Source organism: Muntiacus reevesi, chromosome 11, assembly GCF_963930625.1.
Source record: "Muntiacus reevesi chromosome 11, mMunRee1.1, whole genome shotgun sequence".
NCBI classification, from domain to species: domain Eukaryota; kingdom Metazoa; phylum Chordata; class Mammalia; order Artiodactyla; family Cervidae; genus Muntiacus; species Muntiacus reevesi.
This window is the reverse complement of record NC_089259.1, coordinates 52,314,432-52,337,381: the sequence shown is the minus strand read 5'-3', so window position 1 is coordinate 52,337,381 and position 22,950 is coordinate 52,314,432.

The window sequence follows — 22,950 nt, the reverse complement described above, 5'->3', positions numbered from 1 at the left end:
CTGTAGTAAAGAAAACATTTTTATTTGAAAACAGCATGGCTCTCCCTATTACAGTAGCTCTTTCTCTAAAACTGAGAGTTCCAGAGGGCAGATTACATCTGGCTCTAGCAAGGGCATGTTTCATCAGGGGGCAATGTATTGAAGAATCCTGTGGGTAACGCTTATCCTCACACCTTGACATCTGTGGGGTGGCCTCCAAGACTTCTTGAGATTCACTAATCCTGTATTAGCACCTAAGGTGACAGTCAGAGGACTTGTACAAATACTAGGTAGGAAGCCTCTAGCCTATACCTTGACACAAAGATAGGCTGAGAAAAACGTAAGACTGCCAGTTCAATCACTCTGAAATATGATGCCTCTGAATGCTTCCCTGATGGCTCAAGTAGTAAACACTCTGCCTGTAATGGAAGAGACACAGGGGGCACAGGTTCAATTCCCAGTTGGGGAGGATCGCCTAGAGAAGGAAATGGAAACCCACTCCAGTATTCTTGTCTGAAAAACCCCACTGAGAGAGGAGCATGGCGGGCCATAGTCCATGGGGTCGCATAGAGTCAGACACAACTGAGCAAGCACGCACGATTGAATGCAAATGTTTAACATGATCATTGCTTCTATTCCCAGCGCATGACTTCATGTGGGCCTCGGACATGAGCACCTAAAGATGGATCATAACAAGGGCCATAAAGGCAGCTAACTTCCCACATCACTTTCTCTAAAACTACAGATATTTACCATAACAAAAGCCAAATGAAATATCCCTAGGGATCTTCATATATAAAGAAGTACTTTGACTATTCAGCCTAATCTCCATGAAAGTGAAAGTGAAAGTCACTCAGTCGTGTCCAACTCTTTGTGACCCAGTTCATGGAATTCTCCAGGCCAGAATCCTGGAGTGGGTAGCCTTTCCCGTCTCCAGAGGATCTCCATGATAGCATCTTAATAACAACTATCAATTCCTTAGAACTGGAAAAGTATGACTCTGGAAGTAAGGAAAGTCCTGCCTCTATTTCTCTATTATATTTGACTATTTTTTTCTCTCAGAATTTGCTTGTCTCAGGTAGGTGGGTTACTGCTTTCTCTTTAAAGTGTCTATATTCATTTACGTATACACATATGTATACATACACACACACCTATATACACAATATGTTTGTATATCATAGTACCAATATATAATTAACCATTTCTTACATTACTTGAAATTTGAAAAAAGAAATCAAGTTAACTCCTATATGGCACTGGAAGGGGCTTCCCTGTGGCTAAGACAGTAAAGAATCTGCCTGCAATGTGGGAGACCTGGGTTCGATTCCTGGGTCGGGAAGATCCCCTAAAAAGAGAAGGGCTACCCACTCCAGCATTCTGGCCTGGAGAATTCCATGGACAGAGGAGCCTGGCAGGCTACAGCCCATGAGATCACAGAGTCAGACATTACTGAGCAACTTTCACTTTCATGGCACCATTCATCATTTCCAAGGCTTTACACTTATAAATAATTTCCAAATTATAGCTTCTCTCATGAGTATTAACTTACTGAATATCGATTTCATTTGATGGGAAATTAATATTCATTTAATGGCATGAGGTCCTGGTTGAAACAGGCCTAGATATAAAGTAGATTCTCTTTCATTTCCTCTCCTGTGGCACTGATTTTGATTGTGGAACAGAAGGTATGAATTTATAACATGATGTGTGATTGAGTAACAGCTGTCAGTAATTGGAAGCAGCAAAGATCGTAATGAAACCTCAAGTCATGAAAAATTTACCTGATTTTTGTTTCACTACAAAGACCCCAAAATCAGCCTAGGTTATTGAAACATCTGGCTCAACTTTTGAGTTTTTGCCACCTTGAAAACCCTACCTCAAATGGTTATTTCTATAAGGGCAGACGACTTGATTTTTTTGTTCCTGAATTTATGGACTAGGGTTTCCTTTCTCCAAAGTGATAAAATGTTATGTTAATATGGTTTATATTGAGATATTTGCACTTCTCTGAAATATAGATCCAGATGATTAAAATTTTTTCCAGGAATGAGTCTGTGTGAATGAAATGGTACATAAGTTTTCAAGGGTTTTAAAACTATATATTAGATAGGACTTCTGTATTAGTAAACCTATAGCAATTAAGTCTCAAAATCTTTTCTTCAGGGAAGAGGGGATCTTACTTAATAGTTTAAAACCTGTTAAAATTTGCCCAAATAAGAGAGTAATTTTAGGGTGTATAATGAAATGAAAAGTCCAGACAGCCAAATACTTCATGAATGCCTAGACAACACTTTTTTTTATCTAAGTTTCTGCTTCATTTCTCCTTTTTTAAAAAAGAAAGATAAATATTATGAGAGAATCAGAGATATTACAATACTACAAACCTTTCTGAAACCAATTAAATATTATTGTCCCATAGTTTAGAGATTAAAAGACCCGGAATAAGGAAATAAAGAGAATATTAAAACCCAGGTTTCTAAACTATTAAAGAATGTAATAGAATCACCGGACACCAAATGAAACAAATATAGCAAACTTACATTTTGCTAAAATTCATTGTTACATTCCTCAACTGATTTACTGCAATAACTCATAAGCAGCTAAACCTATATATTCCAGGTGGACTCTTTATCTTTTGGTTTCTGCTACAGGAACTTTCCAACAATTATTTTTATGGTGAGGATAGACTTCAGAGATGCTTTTACAATTTAACAGAGTCTTCCATCTCAGCATTGACATTACCAAGATAGCAGAAGACATAGATACACAAAGGACTTTTTATAAGTTATATTAAAATAATTGCCAGTAAGTCATCCACCTGTAAACAGAATCTCTTGTGTCATGTGACAGTAAAAGCAAGTTTCTGGGCTTTTAAAGAAAGGCTCAGAACTATTGTCTGAAGAAGGTGCTAAAGTCAGCAGAAATGGAGAGAGGCAGCCGGTAAAATATTATGCACACAAAGTATGACTTAAATTGAATACAATCAGATATAGGTTTTTTGTCCTCAAGAGCTATAACTTTACGGTTGAACAGCTCTCAGTGGAACAACCCATCATATAACAGTAAAACAGTAGATTGGATAAGAAGAGGTTTAACTGTCATGCACTGCTGTCTCACTTAGCTGTGAACATGTTAATTAGTACATAAATTATCAGTAAAATGAAGTTAAAGAAAATCAACCTAAACTATTTGATAAGGATAATAGCAACTTCTCTTTTAAATCATCTATTTTATTATTAACTAATTCAAACATACTGAGAAGTGCAAAGAAAAATGTTTTAAGCTTTATTTCATCAATATAAACACACCCAGGTTCAGTACACCTTAACATTTTGCCCAATTTGTTTTGACTCTCTTATAATCTTTTGGTTGTTCCCCCCTCCCTGTTTTCACTTCCCTCCATCCCTCCTCTGAGATATTCAGAAGTCTGAATTTGGAGTTTTCATTCAGATTGTACAATTATATAGCCATACTGTTTCATTTTGAATATTTTTAAACTTATAGAATGGGCTTCCCTTGTGGCTCAGAGGTTTAAAGTGTCTGCATGGAATGCAGAAGACCCAGACTCGATCCCTGAGTAGGGAAGATCCCCTGGAGAAGGAAATGGCAACCCACTCCAGTACCCCTGCCTGGAGAATCCCATGGAGGGAGGAGCCTGGTAGGCTACAGTCCATGGGGACACGACTGAGCGACTTCCTTTCACTTTCAAACTTATAGAATATATTATATATATTATTATTTATTTTGCTTTGGGGCACTAAAAACTATATCTCTAAATTTGTCCATATTCATATACATTCTGCTAGTTCATTCATTTTAGTTATTTTCCACTGTGTTGCATTAATAGATTGCACATCAGTTTTCCTATACAGTTTTCTTCAATTAAAGTGAAAGTGAAGTCACTCAGTCGTGTCCAACTCTTTGCGACTCCATAGTCTGTAGCCCACCAGACTCCTCCATCAATGAGATTTTCCAGGCAAGAATACGGGAGTGGGTTGCCATTTCCTTCTCCAAAAAAAAATATATATTTCTTTGAGCCCCTTTTTTGGGGGGAGGGGGCAAGAATACTGTAGTGGGTTGTCATTCCCTTCTCCAGAAAATATTTCTTTCAGCCCCTTTTTTTTGGGGGGGAGGGGCAAGAATACTGGAGTGGGTTGCCATTCCCTTCTCCAGGAGATCTTCCTGACCCAGGGATGAGAACCCGGATCTCCCACATTTGTAGGCAGACACTTTACTGTCTGAGCCACCAGGGAAGTCAGTTAAAGCTAAGTCACATTTTAGTGAATTATTGTGTACATGGTTTTTTGTTTTGGGTTTTATGGGGTTTTTTTTGCATATATGCTAGAGCCTGGGGGTCTAGGTTTTACATCTAAAGTACAAAGCTAAAGTTTATGGTGTAAATAACATCAACATTCACAAGGTATTGATAATCACTCTGAATCAACAATTCATAGAGGTTCTTGCTTTACATACATTCCAGATTTTTTGGTTTTACCTATCTAATGAATATGATAAAGTAGCACCTGTTTATGAGGAGTGCAAGATATTTTATCCTGTTTATTCATTTTCTCTATTTTATTTTAACAAATGATGCCTGTTGGTGTCACTTTTCCAATATATATTGAGTTTTCTTGTTGCTTTTGTCCTATTGATTTATGTGTAGGTATATAAGTGTATATAGCTACCCATATTCTAGATATTACTGATATTTTTAATTCATTTCTTGCCTTTTACCTTTAATGGCATCTTTTTCTTGAAATATTCTGTTTCAAAAATACAGAATACATCATTCAATCAGAATACATCAAATGAAAATGTTCTCTCTGTAATTTCCAACTTTTGGATACCTATATTTTTTTTTCATTTTTCAATGTATTGTTTTTGAAAAAATTTGATTACCAAGTGTTCCTCATTAATTTATAGTAACTTACATCAGTTTTGTATATTAACTTGTTTTCTGCGGCTTTGCTATATTAGCTTATTTGTTTTATAAACAAATTATTTACAAATTCTTCATAGATGATTATCTCATCTATAAAAAATGCATGATTTTTTTCTTGTATTTTAGCACTGACTAGGATCCAATGCAATGTTGATTAGCCCCACAAAAGTGAGCTTCCTTGCCTTGTTCTTGATCTTGGGAGCTAAAAAAAAAAGATCAATATTGTACCACCTAGGATAACGATGACTGCAGGTTTTTAGTAGATATATTTCTTTTTTGCTAGAACTTTGGTTTTGAGTAGGTGTTGACATCATCAAACACTTCCTTTGTATCTGTAGAGATGATTATGTTTTTATTGCTGTTGTTGTTACCTTTTGTCTATAAACATCCCTGGCAGGTATCCTATTTGAATGCAATAAAATATCTGTATTATTTTTCTAAATAAATTCCACAAATTCACTGGCTTAAAACAATGCAAATTATTAGCTCCTGTAGGTTAGAAGTTTGACACAGGCCTTACTGGGCTGAAGTGGGATGCTGGCAGGGTTGTGTACCTTTCTGGAATCTTTGAAGGAGATAATCTATTTCCTTACTTTGTCCAGCTTCCAAGGCCATCACTTTCCTTGCGTTCCCCATCCTCCATCTTCAAAGTCAGCAACTTAGCATTTCTCTGATCACTTGTACGTAGTCACATCTGCCCCTCTCTCTTTTGTCTCCCTTTTTCCCTGTTAAGGGCCCATGTGGTTACATTGGGCCCACAAGGATTTCCCCATTTTATGATTCTTTTAAAAAAAAGTTGGGATGTAGTTGTTTTACAATGTTGTGTTAGTTTCTGCTATATAATGAAGTGAGTCGGCTATGTGTATACATATATCCCCTCCTCTCTCATCCCCCCTCCCACCCCTCTAGGTCACCACAAATCACCACCCTATGCAGCAGGTTCCCACTATTTTACACATGATAGTGTAATTATGTCAAGCTCAATCTGCTAGTTCAGCCAAAACTGCCCTCTCCCCCTCCCCATGTCCAGAGGTGTCCATTCTCTGCATCTGTCTCTCTATTCCTGCCCTGGAAGTAGGTTCATCGGTACCATTTTTCTAGATTCCACATAGATGTGTTAATATATGGTATCTGTTTTTCTGTCTTACTTCATTCTGTGTAACAGACTCTAGGTCCGGATACAGTCACTATGGAGAACAGTATGGAGGTTCCTTAAAAAACTAAAGATATATGACTTATCAAACTACCATATGGCCCATTTTATGATTCTTAATTTATGAAGTTTTGCCATGTAAAGTAACATGTTAATAGTTTCCAGAGATTAGCTCCTGGATACCCATCCTTGGTTGTGAACTCTTTCCTCACATATGAGGTTTTGTGTTTATCATATCTGTACAAGTCATTTACTACATATGAACGTATACCTTAAGAGTATTCTTTTGCAGGTTATTACATTTTATAGAAGTGGTAGTCAAGCTATAAGTATCCTTCTGTAACTTGGGGTTTTTTGTTTGTTTGCTTCAAATTTTAAAGAAGATTTAGCCATAATGGTGGGGAAAAAAAACTTCAGATATTACAAGATGGACATTTGGAAAAGTCATTATTCTGCCTTTCACAATGTCCTTTTATTTATCTGTAGATTTGATTTCCTAAAATGTTTTTAAGGACTCTGTGTTTACATTCATGAAAAAGATTAAGCTGCAATTTTTCTTTCTGACAAATGATTTTGTCTGGTTTTAGTATCTAGTTTTGGCCTTATAAAATACATTAAAAGGTGTTCCCATCTTTTCTGCTTTCTGGAAGATTTTTGTGTAGAATTGGAATCAAATAAAGCTTTGAATATTTGGAAGAGTTTACAAGTGAAGCTACCTGATCCTATTTTCTGTAAGATTTTTAATCAGAAGAATTTAACTAATGTAAATAGATCTGAAGCAGAACTCATCTGCTAGGACTGCCATAAAAAAATACCACACTGGGTAGCTTAAAAAACAGCTTATTTTCTCAGAGTCTTGAGGCTGGAAGTCCAAGATCAAGGTGTTGGCAGGTTTGACTTCCCCTGAGGCCTCCTTGGGTGGCTTGCAGATGGCCCGTTTCTCACTGTGTCTTTTCCCTGTGTGTCCAAGCTCCTGCTCTATCTTTGTGTATCCCATTTTCCTTTTCTTATAATAACCCAGTCAGATTGGATTAGGGCCCACCCTCACAGCCTTATTTTAACATAATTACCTCTTTAAAGGTCCTGTCTCCAAACAGTCACATTCTGAGGTCCTGGGAGTTAGAACTTTTAACATATAAATTTGGAGGGGAAGTTGGATGACAATACAATTTAGCCTCTAATTGACGGCACTCATCTTTTTGCATTCTTGAGTGGCATTTGACAATTCAAATCTTTCAAAGAATGTATCAAGTTACAAAATTTATCGGCTTAAAATTGTTAATAATTTTCCCTCAGTATTATCTATAGAGTTTCTAGCTTTGTGACCTCTTTCATTCCTGACATTGATAGTGTGTCTATTTTCTTGATCATTAAGAGTACACAGTAATCAGTTGCATCCATTTATTCAGAGAAATCAGAATTAGAAGCCACTAATTTTTCTCCAGGGCATCCCTGGTAGCTCACTGCCTGCCAATGCAGGAGACATGGGTTCAATCACTGAGTCAAGAAGATCCCCTGGAGTAGAAAATGGCGATACGCTCCAGTATTCTTGCCTGGGAAGTCCCATTGGCAGAGGAGCTTGGGGGGCTACAGTCCATGGGGTCACAAAAGAGTTAGACACGAACTAGAGACTAAACATCAAACAACAATAACAACAGTAACAACAATTGTTCTCTAATGTTTTTCAGTTGTTGTTTTTTTAATTGACCTCTGCTCTTTATTTTTTCCTGATTCTATGACATTATGGTTAACTTACTCTTATTTTTCTTGTTTCTTATCCAAATAGTTATCTTTCCTTTAGGGCCTTAATGCTTTTTTGTAGCTCCATATTTTTACGTGATGTAATTTTATTTCTGCTTACTGAATTTATATGTTATATAAATTCAGGGCTTCCTGGGTGGCACTAGCTGTAAAGAACCCAACTGCCAGGGCAGCAGACAAGAGACACGGGTTCGATCCCTGGGTTGGGAAGATACTCTGGAGGAGGGCATGGCAACCCACTCCAGTATTCTTGCCTGGAGAATCCCATGGGGAGAGGAGCCTTGCAGGGTACAGTCCATAGGGTCAGAAAGAGTTGGACACAACTGAGGCAACTTAGCATGCATGCATATATGTGTGTGTGTGTGTGTATGTATATATGAATGTATACATATATACATGTATATATACATATATGTGTGTGGGTGTGGGTGTGTGTGTGTAGTAATCTAGCCCTGCTGGCAGTGGACTTTCTCCCTTTTGTGGTCTGGAAATCATTTCACTTTCAATTTTGAAAGATATTTTTAATGGTATATAATCCTAAATTGACAGTTTCTTCCCCCTTTTAATATTTCGAAGATCCTATTTGATTGCCTTCTGGCTTCCATAGATTTTCCATGAACAGGTCAAGGGATATATTTCTGAGGACTCTAACTTGTTCCCAAATGTTATGAAGGGAATTGTTTGACCTACTGTTCTATACACCCCCACCCTTTGGCTTTGAATAGTTTTCTCTCTCTCATATCTGTAGACCAATACTTACCCCTAAACACAAGAGATCCTTTTAAAGATCTTCAGTGCCTTGTTGGTGTAATTGCTTTTTCTCCATTATGCTATCCCCAAAATTCTAACTAGTTGATCTCCCCAAACTCTGATCTTTACCTCACCAAGACAGCCAGGCTCTGTTTGATTTCCCCCTGCTTTCACTGCATTCTGCAAACTGTCCTATACTAGGGCATTTGTTGTGGTCACCTATGTCAATTACTTTCCTGTTTTTCAAGTATCACTCTCTTTTGCTGTTTTTTATCCAGTGTTTGAAAACCAATGTATTGTAATTTTGGTCTCTTTTATTATTCCTAAAAGAGAAAATGTAAATCTAGTACTTTTTTCTACATCATGGTAGTTCAATGTAGAATTTTTTCTACATCATGGTAGTTCATTGTAGAATTTCGAACTCCAGAACTGTAAGATAATAGCTTTCTATGGTTTTAAGTCACTATGTTTGTGGTAGTTTGTTATAGCAGTCACAGGAAACTAGAACAATGTTCTTAATTTTTGCACTCAAACCACATGAATACATACATATTTAAAACTTGAGTATTATTTACAATTCCACCTAATGCATTCAAAAACTAGTCAATAATTCTTCTCAGTGATGTGTCTATTTTAGAAGAATTAATTTGGGAAATTCAGGGTGGGTTTACTAATATTTTCTCCCTCTTCCTTCTTACCGCCAACATTACCAAGTAATTATGCGTTTATACTTTAAGGACCTCTCAAATTTGTCAACTTCCATGCAAGTCTGCTGTCATTATAAACTACTACATTAAATCCAGAAACCATCCTTTATTGTTTACCTATAGCAACAACCTACTAATTTGTCTCTTACTCCAACCTCATCACTCTAATATTTATCCTCTACCTCTGAATGGGAGGAGGTTTCTGAAAGTGCATATCTAATCACACATTACTTTTCATTCAGATTCTTGACTGCCTCCTTTAGCTCTCTAGTCAAAATCAAGAGCTTCAATTTAACCCACAAGGCCATTTATGATCAGGACTCAGCCTAATACTCTAGTTTAATATTCTCCTGCCTGTTATTCTCCTACCTGAACTATTCTAATTATGCTTTGATCACCAGTCTACATGACTTAACTGCCTCTCTTCTGTGCTCACCTCGGATCCTATTAAGGCCTTTATCCTAGCTATTATCATACTTGATTGTAAAAATAATGTATGTAAAATAGATAGCCAATGGGAATTTGCTGTATGGCTCAGGAAACTAAAACAGGGGCAAAAAAAAAAAAAAAAAAAGAATTTACCCAACTGTCTTATCTAATTTAATAATAAAGCTTCCTTAGGATAAGAATCACATGATTATTGGGCCAAGTATGTTTATAAAAAGTATAGTTCTAGCTTCACAGTTATATCTACTGAATGAATGTTTTTGTATGAAAAAAAAAAGTCTGTATGAAAGCCAAAAATGCCCAAAATGTACAGATACTTGCTAAATGAAGAAAAGGTTTTCAGTGCAATTAAGAATTAAAACAAACACTGGGTAAACTGAAGTCTCAAACAGAATAAGAGTAAGGATTAAAAATAATTTTAAAATGAAAAGACATGTATGTTGTGTTTAGTTACTGATTTACATCTCTGTCTTTAAAGGGAGATTATAACTGCTTATATAAAATGAATGTGTGTAAAAGTCACATAAATTTATATAAAATAAATTGCTAAGCATATGTTTGATTTGTACATTCCTTAAAAAGTAACATGTTTTCCTTCCAAAATGGAGTGATTAATTTAGATTCTTTCTGAAAAGATAAAGTGCCTAAATTTTTTCCCCTTTTATTTTGTTGTTCCCAGCTCTTTTTTCCTTTTCCTACTAACATTGTAGATACATTGCCAAGATTGCTATGGCAACTAATGAAGTTTTAAATATAAGACATTCAATCCAATGTTAATAAATAATTTAAGAATTAAATGCCTCTAATGACAGCTGGGCTTCCCTGGTGGTTCGGATGGGAAAGAATCTGTCTGCAGGAAACCTGGTTCAACCCCTGGATCGGAAGATCCCCTGGAGAAAGGATTGCTACCCACTCCAGTATTCTTGCCTGGAGAATCTCATGGACAGAGAGGAGGCTGGTAGGCTACAGTCCATAGGGTCACAAAGACTTGGATACGACCGAAGCAACTTAGCGTGACATGAGAGAGTTATCTTTATTATTCAAAACGAGTTTGTTTTATGGATGTTTTATTTCCTCCCATGAAAAAAAATTTGGTTAAAAAAAACTGGTGCATGCTAGGAACTAGTTTTTTCTAAGTTGTACTTGAGTGCTTTAAAAGAAATATATGCAGAAACAGATGTGACCACTATGTCAGGATACTAAATAGCTGACCCGCTTGGTCCTAATTATTGATAGTTTACCACAGCATTAGCCTTGGCTTCTACAAAAGCGTTAGCAGAATTGACAGCAGGAACACACATGATTTATTCATTAAGAATGAGCTATAGCTTCCTGCGTTTTCAGCTCCAGGCACTCAGGCTGTACAGCGCCCTGTCATTCAGCAAGAACTAGTCCAAGGCAGGAAGCACTTTAGTATGTTTACAGAAATATCTTTTAAAACAGACTTAACTATCAGACAACCCCCTTGTAAAGCTTTCTCTCTGAGAAACTTGGCTTAAAGATTATCACTCCACACTCACGAAAATCAATGTTAGAGTCTGACAGTTGTTCCAGACTGATGTCGGATTTCCTTTCTTCATTGAATTGAATTTCCTGTAGACGGTGAATATACTAAGTCACCAGGTGCTTTTTCCTGACTCTTACTAGCAATTTTTTTTAAGCCATTAAATAGACCCCTTATGTTTTATCAAGTATTCTATGTGTACAGTGGAAAAGATTTTGATTGATAGTTGTTTAAGAAACCAACAACTGGTGAAAAGCAAGCCTGCCAGTTTTTGTACGTAGGCTAATAATGATAACATTAATAATAATATTAAGTAGCACTTCCTGAGGATGGAGTGAATGTCAGGCATCTGATCAGCCCTTTATGCGTTATCCCACTTAATCCTCAACTAGAACTCTGAAATCATTTTTATCTCCATGTTACCAATGTTCCTGTTGAGCCTAGGACATTTTGAGTATCTTACTCAAATGATAAAGAAATTCCTGGAGCAGTAATTTGGTGGCAAACTATCAGAATCCAGGACCTGAGTTCTCAGTCACAGCGTTAGAAGTGCATTCTGATCTTTAGCATTTCTCCCCTTCCAGGAGTAAAGAACACACACAGATCCATTGCCTGAATGGTGGAGATCATTTCAAAGTGATTTCCAAATTGGTCTCCAAATTTTAGCAACTTCTGAAGTTGTTACTTTGCCAACAAAGGTTTACCTTTTGTTTACCTTTGCCAACAAAGGTCCATCTAGTCAAGGCTATGGTTTTCCAGTAGTCATGTATGGATGTGAGAGTTGGACTATAAAGAAAGCTGAGTGCTGAAGAATTGATGCTTTTGAACTGTGGTGTTGGAGAAGACGCTTGAGAGTCCCTTGGACTGCAAGGAGATCCAACCAGTCCATCCTAAAGGAGATCAGTTCTGGGTGTTCACTGGAAGGACTGATGTTGAAGCTGAAGCTCCAATACTTTGGCCAACTCATGCAAAGAGCTAACTCATTTGAGAAGACCCTGATGCTGGGAAAGATTGAGGACAGGAGGAGAAGGGGATGACAGAGGATGAGATGGTTGGATGGCATCACCAACTCAATGGAGACGAGTTTGGGTAAAACTCTGGGAGTTGGTGATGGAGGGGGAAGCCTGGTGTGCTGCAGCCCATGGGGTCACAAAGAGTCAGACACGACTGAGCAACTGAACTGAACTGAACTAAAGCTGCTGATCTATATTTCTTATTGCCTAAAAATGCCCTGACAGCACTCACATTCTTTTATTCTAATACTGTTGCCAACTTCATTTACTCTCAAGTGCTTTAAATTTTCTTTAAACAAATTCAGACTCCAAACAAAAACTAAGAATTGATCTTCCTCAAGCCTCGAATTTGAATTTCTCTCTGAGGAGCCACCATCTGAGACTGGAAGATTGTAGCCATCAGAAATGGCCGCATACAGCTTTTGGCAGTTACGGTGGAAGAGGCATCGAGGAGACTTGTGGGAAATTTTGAACATTTGAAATAACTTTTGAGGAAGTAAGTAGGAAAGAGGAGCCTGGCAGGCTACAGTCCTTAGGTTCACAGAGTCGGACACAACCAAAGCAACTTAGCATGCATGCACACACTCTATTTAAAGAAAATTGTTTTGGCGAAAACTTAGATGATCAATATTTGATCTCTTTCAAACTTCTACCCTAACTTTAAAAATGTAGCACACTGATCTTGAACTTCTAGCCTCCAGAAAATTAAAGTGTCTATTGTTTAAGTCACCCAGTTGATGGTATATTGTTATGATAGCCCAAGCTGACTAGGACCCTATTTCACTAGACAGAGAATTCCCTGAGGGTAGGGGCATAGATTTTGTTTCCTAGCATCTAACAGGGGGCCTGGCACACAGAGGGTACCACTCATCTGCAAAAAGGGTAAATGAAAACATGCATAATGGATGAATACAAGGTGCCAAACAATTTTTGTAGGGTTAATAAACAAATTAATTTCATACAGAAAGCATTTAGCTGTACATTGAGTCATTAATGGAATTTTACAGTAAGCCATGATTTTGTTTTACTTGAATAAAGGTATTTTTTCCATCCTACTTCTATATGCAACAATCCCCAGAAGGAACTAAAGAAACAAGTGAATGACAATGATACCAAGATTGTAGTGTCATTATACATGACAACCATATATACGTGGTATCAATAAGGTTTAATAAAAAGGTGATTAGTAAAAGGGTGATAGAATCTTGGCTATATCACTTGCCACTTTGAGACTTCAGATGAATGGGTTACTCTGCTGAAACTTCAGTTTCCTGGAGAATATGGTAATTCCTGCCCTCCCAACTCACAGTGTTGTGAGAATTAAATGAGATGAGGTACGTAGCGATGCCTTGTGAGCTCTAAGCGTGACACAAATTATAAGCTCATTCAACCCACAAGGTCTCAAAGTCTTCTATATCCAAGGTTGCTGAAGAAAACAAGATGGTAACACCATGGTCTGACTTCTAGGAATTCAGAAAGGTAAATAAAGGAATAGGTGTGTTGGATAAGGAGCTACAGTAGTTCAATGCAGGTAGAACTCAACGTGTAGGGCTTCCCTGGTGACTGAGTGGTAAAGAATCTGCTTGCAATGCAGGAGACCCAGTGTTCGATCCCTGGCTTGGGAAGATCCTCTGGAGCGGGCCATGGCAACCCACTCTGGTACTCTTGCCTGGAGAATTCCACGGACAGAGGAGCCTGGTGGGCTGCGGTTCATAGGGTCGCACCGAGTCGGACATGACTGAAGCGATTAAGCAGCAGCAGAAGAACTCAATGTGTACCCAGAAGTGAGGTGGAAAATACAATTATAAATGTAGTTAAGGCCAATTTCAGAAGAATCTTAACATATTCTGAGTGGGAATTTGGACTTTTATACTAAAGGGAACTATTAAATTATTTGCAACATAGAAATGACATGATCAGTTTAATGTTTTCAGACACTCCCTTTGGCAGCAGAAAAAGATATTACCCTGAAGAAGACTTTAAGCTCAATGGATTAAGGAAGGTTAACTCATACCTATAACTACAGATTGTTGATTTGGGTTATATATCTAATATAAATAAAAATAGTAATAAAATTATTTAGCCAAAATTTGAAATCATGGTAGTAGCTTAATATTTTATCTTCACACTTGGCTTCCCACCTGTGTGTTTCTTTTTCTGCTCTTTAAAAGTGATTGTTCTTATCTCTGTTCAACAGATAAAGAAACTAAAACACAGAGATTAAATGACATAGTATGAGATAGCTGCTAGCCCTTTTCAGAGGCAGAAATAAAATACAATGTATTAATGATTCCTTTCCAGTAAGCAGTGCTGTCTCAAAAACCAGGAGGCAGCAAAGTACCTGCTCTGTCCATTGACAAGTAGGGCAATCTTATCGGCGTCTGGCTTTGGCTATCTGTTGTGGCAGGCTACCTCCTGATCCCACTTCACACTAGACCCAAAACAGAGAAAGAAATACATATGAACACATCTCTGCTTTTTACTCTGGCTTCAGGGACTGGCCATTATGTCTTCTGTATCTCTTCCATAGGAAAGAAGCATATCTAAGTTATGGTATAAATGGTCACAGAGACTAGTAGAGCCTGACTGTTGCTAATGGAAGATGTTCTGTCCTTGCAGCTCTTGGAAGTCTGTTGTCATAGCTTTGCAGTGTTGTGAGGGAAAAATAAAGGCACTGTGAGGAATACATTAAATAGAAAGTCCTAATTTCAGGGGGGAATTTTGTTTTCAGTGCACTCTACAACGGGAAAAGGGTTCTGATTAAAATACTTGGCGAGGAGTTGATCTAGAGGCCTCTGGGCTTTCTATGCCCTTTAAGCGGAGACATTAGATATATCTTCAGTGATAAATAAAATGACAAGAGGGGATACAAAACTCGGAAAACAAGATTCAAATGCTCTGCACCTGATTTTCAGAAATGCTATAAAGTATACAAATATATATCATGAAAAAGAACAGAGCCCGAAAAACACATGATATGTGAAAAATTAAATTGAAGGCTCTTCTTGTTAAGGTATTATTTTGTCTGGATTATAAAATAGTTGATAACAGTCTTTTAAATTTATAGGAATAATATACTGTCATTTGAACTCTCAGTTATTTCCAGTAGTCAGGTAGGATATGAGAGTTGGACTATAAAGAAAGCTGAGCGCTGAAGAATTGATGCTTTTGAACTGTGGTGTTGGAGAAGACTTTTGAGAGTCCCTTGGACTGCAAGGAGATCCAACCAGTCCATCCTAAAGGAGATCAGTCCTGGGTGTTCATTGGAAGGGCTGATGTTGAAGTTGAAACTCAAATACTTTGGCCACCTCATGCGAAGAGTTGACTCATTAAAAAAGACCCTGATGATGGGAAAGATTGAGGGCAGGAGGAGAAGGGGATGACAGAGGATGAGATGGTTGAATGGCATCACCAACACAATGGACATGGGTTTGGGTGGACTCTGGGAGTTGGTGATGGACAGGGAAGACTGGCGTGCTGTGGTTCACGGGGTCGCAAAGAGTCGGACACGACTGAGTGACTGAGCTGAATTGAACTGAATCCAATGAGTGAAGCTGAGTCTGCTGTATTAGAAGGAAGAAATGTAGCACTCGATCAAACTGTGGATATAGTTATTATGCCTGTGTGGTGGACCTTAAAGACACAATGAAAAGTAGCAAACAGCTATAGAGACTCTGCATAAGCCCCACTACCTTGAAGAATGTAAAAGAAAGAGAAATGATAGCTAATCTTTTGTCTCCATGCAGGGACACTTAATTTACATTTTATGGGGAAGCATTTTGTAAATACAATCTAACTAATGAAGTTACTAATAAAATTATGCTTTTCAATAAATTTTACTAAGATAGATTTTTAGGAAATTGATGCAGTTAATAAATCTTAATAGAAATGTATAAAATAGATTCACTTCAAATCAAAACAGTAAAAATTATCTTCCTTTATCATCTTAATTTAATTTCAAAGCCTAGAAAAAGAATTTAAATGTAAACCTGTCATTCATGATCAATACGTGAGGAATATAAAAAGTCTGAAGCATAATAAAAACTGCACAGTAGATTTATATGTTCATTTTTGTGGTTTATGGATAGTTTATTATCTACTTTATACTAACCTCAAAAGAAAACAGTGTGTTTAAGAACCAGTAACTTTTTATATTAAATCAGAACAGTAAACAACTCAAAGAGATGAAGATAACTTCATTAATGATGATAGGAAGCTGGCTCGGATATAAGTAATTTCCTACTCTTATCTTTTGTTTTTAGTCTCAACTTCAAAAGAGTAATGAGAATCAGCTTTTCCTTCTCCTGTTCCTCTCAAGGCTCTTTGTAAATGTATTGGGAACGTTTTAGGTGCTATTTAATACTAAGATGACATTTGGGAAAGAAATATATTATTGCATTTTTAAACAGGAACAGTGGAAGTGAATGCTATCAACAGGACTAAATAATTACTGGAAAGGAAAAGAAAGCCATGACCTGAATCACTACTCAGCAACTAAAACTAAGAATACAGGCTTGTGATCTTCCATTGCTGTAATATATGGCTTTAACTGTAAGAATTAAGGGTACATCTACCTAGGACTCCATTTACTAACTGTTTAGTCTTATATGTGAAATAATGATGGCTTAACAGTATTGAATGTAAAATGATTTCTATGTGCTTCAGGATCTAACTTGGTAACTAAATGTGTAATAATGTTGGGTGGATTTATTACTAGCAGAAAAATAATTTTGCTGAAATATAGTTAGTGTAGAATAAAATTGTAAAGCTGAGTTGTATTAGAGGACTAAGCTTACTTTTTTCTTCTTTCTTCTTCATCTCCTCTCTTCAATTTCTGAGACCTTTCCTAATTCTAAAAATCTAGGAACCATCTGTGAATTTAAAAAGTAGCAACTTCCATCCTTTATCCAGATTCTAGTTCACAGTTACATTTATTCTCATTGTAAACTCTTCCTCTGCTCCTGGCAACCCACGCCTCTCTGGCTCTCATCCTTTACCCTAGCCTGTAACACTTCACACTCTGCACACTTACTTGCACCCCTTTTTGCCTCTACTTGTCAATGTCCATCTCTTCTTTAAGAGTTTTTTTTACATCACTTCCTTCATTAACTATCTCCAGATTCTCCCAAATAAAGTGGTTAATTCAGAAAATAAAAAGATCTATGTCTTCTTGTTTAAGGCTAGAGATGTAGGAAGGAACCATGTCAAATACAATTTGGATCTGTCACTTCAGTCACTGAGTCATGTCCAGCTCTTTGCGAACGCATGAACTGCAGCACGCCAGGCTTCCCTGTCCATCAGCAGCTCCTGGAGCTTGCTCAAACTTACATCCATCGAGTTGGTAATGCCATCCAACCATCTCATCTTCGGTTATCCCCTTCTCCTCCTGCCTTCAATCTTTCCCAGGATCAGTGTCTTTTCTAAGGAGTCAGTTTTTCTGCATGGACCTATACAGAGTAAATAAGTCAGAAAGAGAAAAACAAATATTTTCTATTAACACATATATATGGAATCTAGAAAAATTGTACTGTTGAACCTATTTTCAGGGCAGCAATGGGGACACAGACATAGAGAACAGAATTATGGATATGGGGGGTGGGGGCAATGAGAGGGTTGGACAAATGGAGAGAGTAGCGTGGATGTATATACACTACCATATGTAAAAGTGATAGCCAGTGTGAATTTTCTGTATGACCTGGGAACTCAACCTGGGGCTCCATGACAATGTAGAGGGGTGGATAGGATGGGAGTGGGAGAGGGGTTCAAGAGGGAGGGGACATATGTATATCTATGGCTGATTCATGGTGATGTATTGGCAGAAACCAACACAATATTGTAAAGCAATTATCCTTCAATTAAAAATAAATTTTAAAAAATGCTATTTGGAGGGGTAAGCCAACAAATTTGAACTTTATCATGAATCATGGAATGTGTGAAGGATTTCAAGTAAGAACATGTTGTATTCTTGTTTCCATTTTAGAAAAATTCTTCTAACTGAAAGAAAGAGTAGTTTGGAAGTGAGAAAGATTGGAGCCACAACATTTTATTTCTTTCGGGAATTACATATATACACAAAATAAACTATGAGTTTTTTAATGGTAGACTGCATCTGTATATAAGCATTTTATTATCAAGTGACACTGTAAAAAATTATATTTGGAAAGATACTAAACTTTGGTCTATGTAAATTTTGTGACATTTTAAAGTAGAGGAGAAACGAAATATTGTGAATTCTTCTACAGTTAATCTAATACCTCTGCTTCTTACACACAGACACACATCCTGTTACACTGCAATTGGTAAAGATACATTTTTGTTAATCAGACTTTTAAAGGACAAATAAATGAATAAAGTGTCCATGTAACCATAATCATAATTGATTATAGATTGGGAGGCAATATGTTCTGATACAGACCTTGAATAGAGAAAAGTTTGTAACATTTCTTTGGTTCAAAGGTTATAGTTGGTGAGTTATTTTCCACAAATATTCTTCTTTAGTATATTTAGGTATCAAAGATCTTGGTATTTCTTGTTTAGAAGGACCATGGCTCAAAGCTTATTGCAAATAAATCTCCCCTAAATTTCATAAAACAATTCATGAAAACATTAAGGGTGAAAATGCTTCCAAAGTGGCACGGTGGTAAAGAATCAGCCTGCCAGTGCAAGAGAAGCAGGAGATGTGGGTTTGATCCCTGGGTTGAGAAGAACTCCTGGAGTAGGAAATGGTAACCCACTTCAGTGTACTTGGCTAGAAAATTTCCTAGGCAGAGGAGCCTGGAGGGCTACAGTCTGGGGGTTATGCATAGCATAACAATAAGCAAACAAATGCCTGTTGTTTTTCAGTCACACAGTCATGTCCAACTCTTTGTGACCCCATGGACTGCAGTACACCAGGCTTCCCTGTCCTTTATCACCTCCCAGAGTTTGCTCAAACTCATGTCCATTGAGTCAGTGATGCCATCCAATCATCTCATCCTCTGTCATCCCCTTCTCCTCCTGCCTTCAGTCTTTCCCAGCATCAGGGTCTTTTCCAATGAGTCAGTTCTTCCTATCAGGTGGCCAAAGTATTGAAGTTTCAGCTTCAGCCTCAGTCTTTCCAGTGAATATTCAGGGTTGATTTCCTTTAGGACTGACTCGTTGGATCTCCTTGCTGTCCAAGGGACTCTCAAGAGTTTACTTCAATGCCACAGTTAGAAAGCATCAATTCTTTGGTGCTCAGCCTTTTTTATTAACCAACTCTCACATTCATACATGACTACTGGAAAGACCATAGCTTTGACTAGACGTATCTTTGTTGGCAAAGTGATGTCTCTACTTTTTAATATGCTATCTATGTTGGTCATAGCTTTTCTTCCAACCAAGCATCTTTTAATTTCATGGCTACAGTCACCATCTGCAGTGATTTTGGAACCTAAGAAAATAAAGTCTGTCACCATTTCCATTGATTCCCCACTTATTTGCCATGAAGTGATGGAACCAGATGCCACAATCTTAGTTTTCTGAATGTTGAGTTTTAAGCCAACTTTTTCACTCTCCTCTTTCACCTTCATCAAGAGCCTCTTTAATTCCGCTTCGCTTTCTGCCATAAGGGTGGTGTCATCTGCATATCTGAGGTTATTGATATTTCTCCATGCAATCTTGATTCCAGCTTGTGCTTCATCCAGCCCAGCATTTCTCATGATATACTCTGCATAGAAGTTAAATAAACAGGGTGACAATATACAACCTTGACATACTCCTTTCCCAATTTGGAACCAGTCTGTTTTTCCCTGTCCAATTCTAACAGTTGCTTCTTGACCTGCATACAGATTTCTCAGAAGGCAGGTAAGGTGGTCTGATATTCCCATCTCTTTAAGAATTTTCCACAGTTTGTTGTGATATACACAGTCAAAGGTTTTACTATAGTTGATGAAGCAGAAATAGATGTTTTTCTGGAATCTCTAGCTTTTTCTATGACCCAACAGATGTTGGCAATTTGATCTCTGGTTCCTCTGTTTTTTCTCAGTCCAGTTTATACATCTGGAAGTTCTTGGTTCATATATTGTTTAAGCTTTGCTTAAAGGATTTGGAGAATTACCTTGGTAGCATGTGAAATGAGTGCAATTGTGTAGTAGTTTGAACACTGTTTGGTATAGCCCTTATTTGAGATTGGATGAAAATTGACTTTCCTGTCCTGTGGCCACTGCTTTGTTTTCCAAATTTCCTGGCATATTGAGAGCAGCACTTTCACAGCATCATCTTTTACAGCATCATCTTTTAAGATTTGAAATAGCTCAGCTGGAATTCCATCACCTCCACTAGCTTTGTTCATAGTGATGCTTCCTAAGTCCCACTTGACTTCGCATTCTAGGATGTCTGACTCTAGGTGAGTGATCACACCATCGTGGTTATCTGGGTCATTAAGATCTTTTTTGTGTAGTTCTTCTGTGTAAGAAATGCCTATTCCTAACCAAGTATTAACAAAATGATGGTTGTTCAACAGGTAAAAATTCATATTCTATTTAACTACCAAAAGTAGCATAAAGAATTCAATAAAAGAGTGAAACAGTGAGTGACAGATGTTATAGGAATACATTGTGTTTTATCTGAAAATCGGTGGATGATTATACCACACATTTATACATGCACACATAAACCTTACATGCCTGAGTCCTTTGTGTGTATATTCTGGAATTATTTCATAGATAGCAATTGTAGAATCTGAGACATATGTTTGAACAAAACCAATAGCAGTTTTATATTCCATTTTCTGTAAATTTGACCATGTTTTTGTAGATTTGATTTAGTCCTATAAAATTCATTGGTGATATCAGTACCAAACCAGATGCATTGAAATCTAGAGAGATTAGATCAGACTCTGTAGTTGGTGCATGTCCACAAAAACACCCACAAAACTAGAACAAGAGAAAAAGAAAATTGGGCTTTTTAATTTTTTCATTGAATCATACTTGATTCACAATATTGTTTCTGGGGTACAGGAAAGTGGTTCAGTTATACATGTGTATATATTCTTTTTTGTATTTTTTCCATTATAGTTTATTACAGGATATTGAATATAGTACCTGTGATATACAATAGGTCCCTTTTGCTTATCTGTTTTATAGATAGTAGTTTGCATCTGCTAATATCAAACTCCTAATTTACCCCTCCTCTACCTGCTAGACCTTTTGGTAACCATAAGTTTGTTTTCTATGTAAGTCTTTTTCTGTTTCATAAATGAGTTAATTTGTGTCACATTTTAGATTTGCATATAAGTGATACTATATAGTATTTGTTATTGTCTTTCTGAGTTACCTCACTTAGTGTGATAACCTCTATATCCATCCATGTTGCTGCAAATGGCATCATTCCACTTTTTTTGTGTGGCTGAATAATATTTCATTGTATACTTGTATCACATCTTCTTTATCCAGTCATCTGTTGATGAACATTTAGGTTGCTTCCATGTCTTGATTATTGTAAGTAATGCTGCTTTGAACATTTGGGTGCATGTATCTTTCAAATTATAGTTTTCTCTGAATATATACCCAGGAAAGGGATTGCAAAATCACGCTGTATTTAAAGGACCTTCCATACTATTCGCCATAGTGACTGCATCAATTTATATTCCCATCAACAGTGTAGCAGGGTTCCCTTTTCTCCAAAACCTCTCCAGCCTTTATTATCTGTAGATTTTTGAATGATGGCTATTCTGACCTGTGGGCTTGCCAGGTGGCTCAGTGGTAAAGAACCTTCTTGCCAATGCAAGAGATGCCAGAGACATGGGTTCAGTCCCTGGGTTGGGACGAGGGGGAAATGGTGAGCCCAGTATTCATGCCTGGAGAATCCCATGGACAGAAAAGCCTGGCGAGCTATGGTCCATAGGGTCACAACTGAGCAACTGAGGACACTCACATTCTGACCTGTGTGAGGTGGTACCTCAATTAGCTTTCATTTGCATTTCTCTAATAATTAGGGAAGGTGAGCATCTTACGTGTGCCTATTGACCATCTGCATGTCTTCTTCTGAGAAATGTCTGTTTAGGTCTTCTGCCTCCCAAAATTTAACTTTTTAAATCATGTCAGGCACATTCAAGTTTAAATTCCACTTTGACCACATAGCATCAGTAAGCAAGTGTCTCAGCCTCTTTGAACTCTGTTTTCTAATTTGTAAATGAAGATAACATCACTAATATTAACTTCAAAAAGTTTATGTAGAGATAAAATGAAGTAACACATGTATAATACCTAGCACAGAGTCTAAAGGCAGTGCAGGTGCAATAAAATATTGCTATTGTGTAGTTGCAAACAGAATTGTCACCAAGAAGAGACACAAATGCCATCCAGAGCACAAAATAATTAAAATGTGATTATTTTCAAGAGGGATGGGTATTAATGAAAGAAGGAAGATTTGAAAAATTAAATAATTAGAGTATCCTCTGTAGGTTGAATTTTAATATGCAAAATTGATGGTAAAGGGAATTTCAGCCAGAGAAAACATAGAAAAAATGTCAGAATATTTTGGATCTTTATTATGAGTACTGTTTGACTGGAGAGAATTTGGGTGTAGTCATGAAGAGACTTGAAAAACCACACCAGGAAGTATAATTCAATTCTTAAAGAGCAATTGACATGTTTTGAGGGCTTCCCTGATACCTCAGTTGGTACAGAATCTGCCTGCAATGAGGGAAACCCTGGTTCGATTCCTAGCTG